This window comes from Molossus molossus, unplaced genomic scaffold (genome assembly GCF_014108415.1).
Source record: "Molossus molossus isolate mMolMol1 unplaced genomic scaffold, mMolMol1.p scaffold_m16_p_10, whole genome shotgun sequence".
Classification (NCBI taxonomy): Eukaryota; Metazoa; Chordata; class Mammalia; order Chiroptera; family Molossidae; genus Molossus; species Molossus molossus.
The window spans coordinates 43,446,828-43,459,925 of record NW_023425345.1 but is presented as its reverse complement, the minus strand read 5'-3'; positions in this window follow the sequence as shown (position 1 = coordinate 43,459,925).

The following is a 13,098-nucleotide window of genomic DNA, read 5'->3' as shown; positions in this document are numbered from 1 at the left end:
AAGAACTGCAGAAACAGCCCTGGCCGGTTTGGCTCAGCGGTTAGAGCGTCGGCCTGCGGTCCTGAGAGGCCCAGGTTCGGTTTCCGCTAGGGGCGCGTACCTCGGTTGCAGTTTGTCGGTTGTAGTTTGTCCCCGGCCCTGGTCGGTTGTGCGGGTGACAGCCACTCGATGTGTCCCTTTCATGTCGATGTTTCTCTCTGTCTCTCTCTGTTCCTCTCTCTTCCTCCCACTCTACCTGAACAAAAAATGGAAAAATGTCCTCAGGTGAGGATAAAAAAATAAAATAAAATAAAAAAGAACTGCAGAAACATTCGTCTGAATACTCCTTATCTGACAACCTGATAGAGAGCCTATTTGCAAATCTTCAAAAGAAACACTAGGGAAAGTTTGCCTTGTTCCTTGGCTGATTCTGATTTCCTAATCACTCAAAGTGTTCCATAGCACAATATATCAAGCATTACATTGCTAAGCTTCCCTTGGGCCTGATATTGGATTTTTCTGCTATCCCCTCCTTCTTCCAGCATGCATTGGCTTCATTCTTCTTTCTTTCTTTCTTTCTTTCTTTCTTTCTTTCTTTCTTTCTTTCTTTCTTTCTTTCTTTCTTTCTTTCTCTCTCTCTCTCTCTCTCTCTCTCTCTCTCTCTCTCTCTCTCTCTTTCTTTCGTACATGCCCCTAGCGGGAACCAAAGCTGTGACTCTTTGGTTCGCAGGCCGACGCTCCAATCGCTGAGCCAAACCAGCCAGGGTGGCCCTCATTCTTAAAACATTCCAATTCCCTTCAACCAGTGATTAAATCTCAGTGAGAGGAGAGAAAACTCAGCAACAGGGCAGCTTTCCACAGCATGCATTTATTTTCTTTCTCCTCTGCTCCACCCACATTTTCCTCACTTCAGAGCTTCCCAGGAGAACAGTAGCTAACAGAGCCTGATATAGTAAAGAAGGGGGAGAAGAAGAAAAAAGTATGTTTTCCAATCAAAATTTCAAGAAAGACAAAGGAGGAGGCTCTGCCCACTAGCTTGAAGGGAGTCATGTTAACCCAGACTGCAGCATCTCAGAGAAGATCACATCAGCCCACTGACCTAGCTTTTACAAAGCCAACTGGGAATACAGGCAAAGGGATGTACACACACACACACACACACACACACACACACACACACACACACACAGAGTCAGTACCACATGGCTGGAAGAAGAGTTTCAAATACTAAATTCTGGAAATACGGTCACAGCAGCAGCTTGCTACTCACGCAGGGTTACTGCAATCTTTTCAGAGATTAAGAGTAAGATTAGAATGCCTTTTGTTTTGTCAGTGACTGCTGTGCACCAGAAGGGCAGATTTGCAGAAAAGCCACATGCTATTATTGCAAACCTATCTTTATACACATTCCATTGTTTCATAATAGATTCCACTGTTTCTCTTTAATATTTGATATGAAATATAACAGAAGGGAATGTTAGTCCTTACTTCACAGCCAACATGTCCTCCAAAATCTTTCAACTTGTGGAACTCATACAGAGGGGCCAGTACTCAATTACTAAATTGAAGCTTTGGTCTCTGTTACCCATGGAGAGTAGACGGTCAGATATTATTATGAACTCCCACTCTCAAATTTAATTAAGATGTCCTTTCTGTTCTTTCTTAATTGTTATTACGGTTACTAAAAATTTCATTTTCTTTAGTATGCCCTTGAAATGATGGATAAGTTCAGCATCTGGAGTGGACATAGAATGGGACATAAGACCTTTGTTCTACTCTAGACTAGTAACTAGCTCAGAAGAGAGGAACAGGACTTTAAGCCCGAGTTTCCTATGCTATAAAATGAGAGGCTGAGTTACACAATACAAAACTGTTTGCCAAGAATATGGTGTCAGCATATTTATACAAGAAGATTTACCCCAATATACATTCTACCCCCAAAGTAATGGAAAGAGGATAGGGACAGAGGAAAGAATCTGTTCATTTCATCCAAATGTATTGGCCTCAAGTTATTCATACTATCCCCTTTTTATGTGCTTAATATCTATTGGATCTGTATTTACAATCCAATTTTCATTCCCAGTATCGATAAATTTTGGATTCCCTTGTCAGTTTTCCACTATTTAGAAATTTTATTAATCATTTCAAATATCAACCTTGGCTTTATTATTTTTCTCTAATGTATGTTTGTTTTATATTTTATTGATTTGTGCTCTTATGTCTATCGTTTCCTTCCTCTTAGTTACTTTTCTTCTTCTCTATTCTTGAAATGGAAGTATATGTCATTGATTTTTCAGCCTTTCTTGTTTTTAATATTTGCCTTTAAGGACATAATATTTTCTCTAAGTGGTGTTTTAGTGTATCTGTCAAGTTTTAACATGTCTTATCTTCACTGTCATTCAGTTCAAATATTTTCTAATGTCTTTTTTTCTTTTTTGATCCAAAGATAATTTAAAAGTATGTGACTTAATTTATAGCCACTTAGGTTTTTCTGTTTATCATTTTGTTTAAAAAATTTAGTTAGCCCAGCCAGTGTGGCTCAGTGTTTGAGTGTCAACTCATGCACCAACAGGTCTCCAGTTCGATCCCCAGTCAGGGCACATGCCCAGGTTGTGGGCCAAATTCCCAGTGGGGGGCATGAGGAGGTGGCCAATGTTCTCTCTCATCAATGTTTCTATCTCTCTCTCCTTCTCTCTTTCTCTCTCTCTTTAATATCAATAAAGAAAACAAATTAAATAAAAATTTCAGTTTAATTTTATTGTTGTCAGAAAAATACTCTAAAAGGATTTCAATCTTTTATTGAAGCTTTGTTTATAATGCAAAATTTTTATTTTTTATAAATGTCTACTGTACTCAAAAAGAATGTGGAAGTTAGCTTCTGGTAATTAAGAAATAGGTACTATTGAACCATCTACCCTATAGATAGATGCAATATAAGGTCTGGCAAGAAGAAAAAAAAAAAAAACTACTCGAGAGCACTGGAGAAGAACAAAAAGCAGAAAGAAACTGACTAAGTATCTATGGATGGAAAAAGGAAATGGCAATGGGTGAGTTACCCATTTTATAGAGCTTTGGTTTTGAGCAAGTTCTGGCTTGAAGAACCGGAGGAGAGAGTTTTGGCTAATGACAGAATTTTAAAAATGAGACAAGAAAATCCTGGAAAGGAGAGATCCAGAAAGGGAGAGTCTTTAATTTAGAATATAAACTCTACCCACATTTAAACTGACTCTGGAACTACATATACACAGCACACGCTCGAGGCAACCCAGATAAGGCTAAAAGACCTGTAATAATGCTATCACATGTATTCTTATAAAAGGAAGCAGAGTGAGATATACAGAGCAGAGGTTATGTGAAGACAGAGCAGAGGGATTTGAGAATGCTGGCCTTGATAATTAACGGAATGCAGCATATGCCAGGATATCCCTATAGCCATAAGAATTTCGAAGAAGCAGGAACATGGATTCTCCCTAGAGCTTCTGGAGGTAGGGTGGCCATGCTGAGGCCTTGACTTTGGCCCAATGATACTTATTTGGATATTCTGGATTTCAGAAGTATGAGAGTATATATTTTTGTGTTTTAAGTTTTTTTTTTTTCTTTATATTTAAGTGAGTACACAATTATTCTGTTTTGTTGTGAGCATAATTTATTATAGCGGCCATAGAAAACTAGTACAACTTAGCAGAAATTTCAACTGCTGCCAGCAAAGGTGAGAGAGACGGAGTTTTTAACTTGAGTGTAGCCAACTGAACTGCCTTCAGATTTAACAAGTGAAACATGTTAATGCTCTTCAAAAACACAACAGAATCCAGAATCTCTGCAATGTCTCCTCAGAATGTGCAGCATGTAATTTAAAGTCACTCATGCCTGCTTCATCCTGCTACCCTCCTCCAAAACAAAGAAAAGAAGAAAAACAGAAAAATGTTCTTCCTGCTTACAAGTAAAGGCAGAGCCCTGGCCGATTTGGCTCGGTGGTTAGAGCGATGGCCTGCGGTCCAGAGAGACCCAGGTTCTGTTCCCGCTAAGGGCAAATACTTCGGTTGCAGTTTGTCTCCGGCCCTGGTTGGGTCGTGTGGGTGGCAGCCAGTCAATGTTTCTCTCACTCTCTTCCTCTCTCTACCTCCTGCTCTGTATGAATAAAAAATGGAGAAATGTCCTCGGTGAGGATAAAAAAAAAAGTAAAGGCAGATATTGAAATTAGCAGACAAGGATTTGTTGTGCTTGTTGTTATTGTTAATCTCACCCAAGGATACTCTTTCCAGGAAGGGAGAGAGAAGGAGAGAGAAAGAAAAAAAGACGGAAAGAGATCAATGTGAGGGAGACACACAGACTGGTTGCCTCCCGTGCGCACCTGGACTGGGGCGGGAACAGAACCTGCAACCCAGGCCCAGGCCCTTGGTTGGCAGGCCGATGCTCTCACTTTATCCACCGAGCCAATGCAGCAGACAAGGAATTTTTTAAACCATTATAACTATGTTTAAGGGCAAAAAGGAAAATCTGTCTGTAATGGATATTTTCCCAATAAATTTTCTGCACACTAACTTCACCCTAGAATTTGTTACCTGGGTAATCCAACACAATAAATCATACATGCTCATTATAAAAAGTATGAAAAGTTACAAGACATAATAGTTGGAAAAAACCTACCCAGAAACTAGCAAATTAGCGTTTGATATTATTATTTTATTAGACTTTTGCAACTACAAATGTTCCCTCAATTTCCAAGGATAATCCAATTAAAGGGTACAGCCCAAAATACTGTTTTCTTTCCAACCTTCTCTTCCTGTCATCTTTCCAGCAATTATTGTTTATATCTCATACTTTCAACATCCATTTTTCTAGACTTTCCCTTATGGTAAAAATATGTTCAAGTATCTCTCATGAAAAATTACTCTGACCTTGCATTTTCTTCTAATTATAGAATAAAACTCTGAGAATTAAAATTTTCCACCATGGTCCTCACATGTCTTTCTCTCCTGATTTTCTCTAAGAATTCTAAAGCTCATTCTCCAAATTCCTTTCCCTTCTCTTTCCTTTCCATCCCTCCTTCTCTCTCTCTCTCTCTCTCTCTCTCTCTCTCTTTCTCTCTCTCTCTCTCGACTAATTTTATGAGAATTGTATGCCTAGTTCTTGACTCTCTTATCACTTTACCTTTTTGCTTGTGTGATGTTACACATTCTTCTGGTTCCAACTTCCTCATATAGATAATTTTTCTATATCTTGGATCTATTCTGCACTGCAGACACATAAATCCATTGCTTTGGTAAATTTTTTTACTTGGACAAGTCAAAATCATACCAAACTCAAAATGTCCAAAACTGAAAATAATTACCTTGGTACACGTCACAAGGAAACATTATGAAAACAGAACCTGTGTATGTCTGGGAGAAGACAAGAAGATAAGTTTAAGTGAACTGTTGAAGAAAGAATTGTCAGTATCCAGAATTCAAGATAAAATTCCTAATTGTGAAAAAAAAGCAAAAGAGCCTGGCTGGTGTAGCTCAACGGGTTGAGTGTTGTCCCATTCACCAGATTGTTGGTCAGGGCACATGCCTGGGTTATAGGCTCAATCCCCAGAGGAGGCATGCAGGAGGCGGCCAGTAGATGTTCTCTCTCATCAGTGTTTTCATCTCTCCCTCCCTCTCCCTTCCTCTCTCTCTAAAATCAACAAAGACATATTTTTGAAAATGTGAAAGATATGTAATGTAAAATAACAAGGCATAGTCAAGCACTGAGATAATTTTGTTATAATTAAAGTATTAGAATGAAGAAAATGAAAAACATTAGAATTGGCTTTCTTATTATTCCACAAATAACTGAGGCACATTCTAATTATAGAGCCTTTACACACCAATTTATCATAGGTGAGTGTAATATTTTATTGTAACCATTGGCTCGTATATCTCCCATTATTGCAAATAAGAAGCTCCTTGAAGGCAAAGGTGATATTTGGTGATTCGGAATCCTGGAAGAACTAAGAAACAAGTTACTTCACTCTACCTTCTGTCACTTGTTATCTATCGGGAACCTTAAGAAAAGGTGACATATAAATCATATCTTTAAACACAAATAAAAAATTAATTAGATAAAGGGTAAGGAATAGCCAAGATACAGTTTTATAGTTAAGAAATATAATGTTTTAGTCTGCTTATATTTTAGGTTCTTTTAGGATCACATTAACAGTTACCATAGAAAGAACATCTATCATTTTTTATCTTTTTTTTTTCTTTATTGATTTTAGAGAGAGAGGAAGGGAGAGGGAGAGAGAGATGGAAACACTGATGAGAGAGAATATCAACTGGCCACCTCCTGCATGCCCCTAACTGGGAATTAGGCCCACAACATGGGCATGTGCCCTGACCAGAATCAAACCTGCAACCTCTTGGTGCATGGGTTGACACACAACCACTGAGCTACACTGGCTGGCCTATCACTTGTTATCTTAATAAGCAATTAATGTGAAGATTAATTGTGAGAAATATGACAATTTGGTGATAAAAGCACAGAAAATTATAAATCAACCTAGACAAGTAGAGAATATATAAAATTTAAATTTTGGGACTCTTAGTTCTTGCTTGTTACTGAAGAAAATGAGGTCCTAAATGCCATTCCATTAGTTCTGTTGCCTTTCCTTTGAGTCTTCAGTAATGATATAAGCAACATGTAGTACAGGTATCAGCACACAAGGACAATACAAAGCATAGCTTAAGAGGGTAGTGTTACTTACTGCCAGTGAATGTGAGCATTTAGCCACCATCCAATTATCTTCCAAGCTCTACTTAAAGGAAAATTTACTTTAACCTTCATGTGGACATAATTATTTTTTCCCCAAAGATCTGTTTCATTTGTTACAAAGATAAATTTGACCCAATCCAGGACTCCTCTACAACTGGTCTTCTACCTGGGGGGAATTGATGTGTCTGTGTGTGTGTGTGTGCGTGTGTATTAGACATATTGTTACTGGCACCATATATTAGACATTGATCCTTGAATTTTGGCTAAGAAAGAATTCATAGTCAAGACTCAGATGTAAGCAGAAGTTTATTTACAAAGTCACAGAAGTAGAATAAATGAGCCATGGAAGAAGTGAACCAGCTGAGCTCCGTGGGCTCAGGAAACAAGTTATAGAGGCAAAAGAAGGGTCCTTAGAGCTTAAGAGAAAAAAAGCAAAGGTATGCTCCTGATATGCTCCTGAGGGAAGGAAAGGGGAAGAAAGGGAGAGAGAGGGGGGGGAGAGAGAGAGAGAGAGAGAGAGAGAGAGAGAGAACATGCTGGGGAAAGAAAGGGATAGAAAAAGGATCTGCGTGCTCAAGAGAAAGAGAGCCACTCTGGGTCCTTTGTCTTGAGGGTTTTTATCCGGAGGTCTCAGAGGAAGATCTCAATAGAACACGCATCAGTTTTCCAGGTGTGCCTCCTCAGGGTCCTGGTCTCCACTGATTGTTTAGTGCCAGGGCAGGGAATCATTAGTCATCACACTTGGTCCTGATGTCAGCCATTCTGTCACCCCCACCTGGCCTTGCTGCTTTGCTGGGCCTGGAGCTGAAACACACCTGAGGCCTAGATGTTACCTAGGGCTTAAAATGCTTAAGGGAATCATAATGCAAGGGCTTATATGGAAGTACTATGAGCCCCCATTTTCCTCCTCTAAGGGGTCTACCACATTACTCATAACATGCCAAAGAAGGAAAAGACAAGGGAGAGTCTGAACCACTTGACCAGCGATATGGAAGGTCAGGGGTTCTAAACCAACAATTTTATAGCCGAGGAAATGTCACCCTGGGGTCAAGGTCCCAGCCCTGTTTTGCCCTTTACTATGTACTTGGGGCTTTCCACTCTGGTGACCTTCTGTACCTGGCTTATCATTCCTACTCTGGTAATGTCTATCTAACTGCCTACTGTATCAATATGGCATATATTTTAGATACATACGTATATGTCAATATATATATATATATATATATATATATATATATATATATATATATGATTGTGATAAGCTAAAAGCTGCTTACCTTACCTTCCCAGTCTACCTGAATGCCTGATTCATTTTTATGTTGCTATTGCACTTCATAATTCTATTAAACATTCTAGGTGGGGTAGGTAGTTCTTATACTATCAAGAATTATTTTGTTAACTAATAGATGTCTAGCATAGAACTCAAAGAAATAGAACATAGGTCAGGTCAGTTTAAAAAGAAATAGAGACTGCAGTGCTTCATTTAAATTGTAGACTTGAAAATGATATGAGAGACTGGAGTTTTCCATGTGTTTGGTAGAGGTCAACAGAATGTATGGGCAATGCATGGTTGCTGGAGATAGGATTATTCCACCTGATGTTTCCTCTTACTCTGAAAGCCCCCTCCTATTTAAGTCCTATGTGATTTTAAATTCTCTAACACCGTGCATCACAGTTTGAACATCAAACTATTTTCCACTATAAATGGTCTGGCTCCTCCCTACCTTTCTGACCTCATCTCCGATCCTTTAGCTATTTGCTTAACATGTACCAGCCACACTGGCCTTGATTCTGTACCTCAAATGTAACAAACTCAGATGCTGTTCTTTTTTTCTAAAAAGGTTCTTCTGCTGGCTCTTTTATATGATTGGGTTTCAATGATTTGTCAAGTCTAGTCTTAAAGGCCACCTCTCAGAGAAGACTTTGTGATGACACAACTGGACAGAGGTGCACAGGTGGTCACCTATTGCAGCACAAGCAACTGCTCTTAGACCACCAACGTAATCCCTGCTGACCCTAAAACACTGTAAAATTAAACCATAAGTGTTGACCTGGTGCAACAAAAGAAATGGAAACTTCCTACCAGTCTTTTTAGCTCTTTTTCATTCCTCCTTCCTCCCTTTGAGATCATACTAAAGTGTATGAGCAACAATTTCTGCAACATTAAATGCCAGTTAGTTTGGATTATTTTTCTAACGTTCAATTAGATGCTCAAGTCCAAAATCTAGAAGTCATCCTCTATTCTTTCCTTTTCTCACCTACCTTTCTACTCCATTAATAATTCCTATTAACAATTCCTTCCAATCATATAATGTATCACAGGGTTACCACTCTGATCAAAGCTACCATTAACTTTCTGTAAGCCTTGGGTAATAGCTTGCTAATTGGTCTCCCCCTTTTTACTCCCTGCTTTGTGCTAAATCATCATTGAGAGTGATCATTTAGAAGCAGGAATCAGTTTAGATCACTTGCTCATTAAATACTCTAATGGCCTTGCACTACAGTTTGAAAAGTCCAACTCTTTTCCATTACAAATGATCTGGCTACTCCCTACTCTCTGACCTCATCTCAAACCACTCAGTTCTTTGCTGGCCTTGATTCTGTTCCTTAAATATGCCAGACTCAGTCCTTGTTTCTTATTTTTTTCTAAAAGGCTCTTTCTTTTCCTGGTTCTCCATATGAGTGGTCTTCTATGAATTCCCGAGTCTAATCTACAATGTCATCTCTCGGAGAAGACTTCTGTGACAACATTCCTAAAATACATCCCCTAACTCAGGTTCTCTGTTATAACACACTGTAGTTTTCCCTTCAGAGCACTTTACTGTAGAAGATGATATTTGGTATTTAAAAGTTTACTTCTATATCTTATTTCTCTCCTTTCCGAATGTATGCTACATGAGGACAAGGACCTAGTCTTACTCACTGCTGTCTCCCCAGTGCTAGAGAAGCACAAGGCACAGGGAACCTGCCCAGCAAATATTTCAGAATAAATAAATTGTGAAAAATGTCTACTTCTGTAAATATCCATGGCAAGCAGTAAAATAATCAATGAACACTGCTGGTGGGCTCTCACACGTCGCAGACTGACAGCTCCCTCTGGATGTACTGTCCTGTAGAGTTGTCCATCTGGACTCTCGCGAGCAGGCTGCTTAATTTTGCTTCTTAGGCAGTTGGTGGGCTCAAGAGAGTTAGCACTCAACTGACAGCCCATCTCAGAGAAGCTTTCTGACTTTTTATACTAAACAATCCCATCATTAATAGAGGTAATCTACTAATTCCTTAAAATCCTTAAAATAACCTCATAATTTTTGCTTATATACCCTAACCTTTATTCTGCTCATGCGCTAATTGTCTCTAAATTTAGAGCAAGCATAAGACTTACTTCGGGGAAGGGAAGGAGAAAGCTGAAGAGGTCTTCAATGTAACCATGAACTGACCAGATTAAGCTGCAGGATCACAAGATCGAGCTCAGAGATGCTCACTCTCATTTATTTCTGCTATTTATTTCTGCAAAACATTTCTTGAAGCACACTTACTTACCCAGAGAAGGATGGTGTTCTAGGAAGATAAAATAATACTGCTCTGCTACAAAGAGATGGATATTTTCAGAAGAATATAAACCTGCAGACGGAGAGACTTGCCTCGCTAGGACAGTGCACACGGAGGCTTTGCCCCTTCTCCCTGCCATCCGTACAACTAAACTTCCTAAATAGAAGATTAGGATATATGGACAAAACAGGTGCTTGAAGAACTTAATTTTCAATTCTACTAAAAAAATTTGGACCAAAAAAATTATATACCATGAATGTATTATATTTGTTAATTCAAAACCACAAAATTTACCACAACCGAAAAGGAAAGGTACATTGACTCATTGCCAAGATAGTATATTTAATATCTGAACAGACTAAGGGCAGTGATATAGTCCTGTTTCATTAATCTTCCCCATTTATATGCTATAGTGTTTACATTTTCAGAGGCAAAGAGGAGCTAAAATGATGACAAATAGCAGTTCTCAGACCTATTGCAAAATGCTGAGTAACTAGTACAATATTGTTCCCTTTTAAGTTTTCATTTGTATTAGTAACTACCAAATGAGAAAAGCCATAATATAATAATTTCAGAGACCAAATCTCAGTTTTTATGTAGCAAAAGATGCTCTCCTACCAGTTAAATTCTTTATGAGAAGTATATTTTAAAATACAGTTTATCCTAAGTCCTACCATTTCTTACCATCCCTACTACTAACTACTAACTAGCCCAAACTACAGTGAGTTCTGGCTTGATAACTACCCCTGGCTTCGGGCCATCTCTTGGCCCTCTGCCCTCATTTTGCCACTCAGCAGGAGAAACAATGATACTTTTACACTGTAAAAAGATCATGCCATCCCTATGGGTAAAAATCTCCTAATAACTTTCCAGCTCTTGGAATAAAAGAATAAAGGTTTTCCCATGTCCTGAAACACCCTAAATTACCTGGCCCCAGCCTATCTTTCAGTGGATTCAGGAAGAGACACACACGATCAGACATAGGGTACCGCATCCCCTTCCAACCATATTGTCTGACAAAGTCCGGATATGGAGAGGAAGCTTCAAGGACGCATCTTCTAGGAAGAGGACGTGGCATGGGGTGGGATTAATCAGTATTATGGGAATTATAATATTGGGAATTGTTATTCTACTATATGACTAACCTGGGAATAGCAAACAAGATATCTGAAATCATGCCTCTGCAATTAAATTCTGACGAAACTCCAGCTTCCCTTGAAACAGTCACCACTGCATGTCCAGACTGTCTTAATAATTTACTAATTCAATTAGGTAAAAATTTTCCCCCGAAAGTCTCTAATAAACAATTCATGGATGAATTGTGACAGGTAGAACTAATGGAGGCACCTTATACTTCTGTGCCTCCTCCCCAGATAGAAAGAGTATTTCAAGAGAATAAAAGAAAATTATATCAACCCCTACCCACTGCTCAAGAGTTTCCTTATATAGCTTATTGGATAAAAGGAAAACAATGGTACCCACCTAGAGGGGCTAGAGGTATGCAAAGGATTCCTGACCCTCCCTTGCCCTTTACAAGAGTATATAATGAAAATGGAATAATAGTTAACAAAGACAGACTACATGTTCCTTATGCAAACTTACCTTTCATGGAACAATTGGCATGCCAAGGTCCCCCTTGGTGCTTACGCACGAAGGAACAAAAGAAATCTCAATTATTGCAATTGAATAGGTTTTATAAGAAATTCTGTCCTGAGTTAGTTAGGGAAGTAAATCAAAAACTAGCTGATCAAAAAACCCAGAACTAGATTTTAAATAAAGGTCAACTATTAACTCTTTCTACATCATTCTGTCTATCACCTTATAGGTTGCTCTATTTCCTTCCTTGATAGTATCTGATAAACACAAAAAGTCATAAATTAATTCTGACGAAAATGAAACTAACATCCATGGGACTATGGCATGAAACTCCCTGCTTCTATAACCGCAAATGTTAACCTCATGCCAAAAAAGAAAATATATAAACACAAAGAAACTTGCAATAAATCGGAACAGTGTCACACTGCCTCTGAGACGTGCAGTCACCTGTCTCCCAGCGCCGACGCCTCACCCACCTTCGGGACCCCCCGCATCCTGCTGCAGCTGGACTGCGGCACTAGGGGATAGGCAAGAAGTGCTCCCAGGAAACAGACCTGTGGAAGAAATTAAGGTTGTAATGTTGACAGTAAATTTAATTCTATTAGACTAGAAAGAAAAAGGGGTGGGCACATGTAGGTTCTAAATATAAAAGAGAAAAATTTATAAAGAAAGGGAATATTTCCAAGCAGAGAACAAAAACTTTCATACATATGTAACTGACATTAAGGCATGTTGTGTGTGTTGGTTAAAGAAAAACTGGTTGTTTTATTTCTAAAAGACTTATCTTGGCATAATTATTTTTTTAAGTGTGTAATGGTATTTATTGCAGTTATGATAAGTTATAGAGATGGAGAAAAATGAAAACCAACACAACTCTCAAATGGTAAGGGCACATGTAACCCCTCCTTCCTTCCCTTTCCCCATTCCCATCCCCCTTCCCGCTCTCCTACCCCATCCCTAAGCAACCACTCAGCTGCTTCTGTCACAATATACTAGTTTACATTTTCTAGAATTTCATAGTGTTATAAAATCATACTGTATCCTTGTTCTTCTCTTTTTGGCTTTAACTCAGCATAAATATTTTGAAAAACTCAGATTCACCTTATAGTTATAGTATAGATTCACCTGTATCAATAGTTCATTCCTTTTCATTGCCAAGTGGCATTTCACTGTATGGACATCACACTGTCTGTCCATTCACCTGCTGATGGACATTTGGGGCTGCTATGTGTGAACATT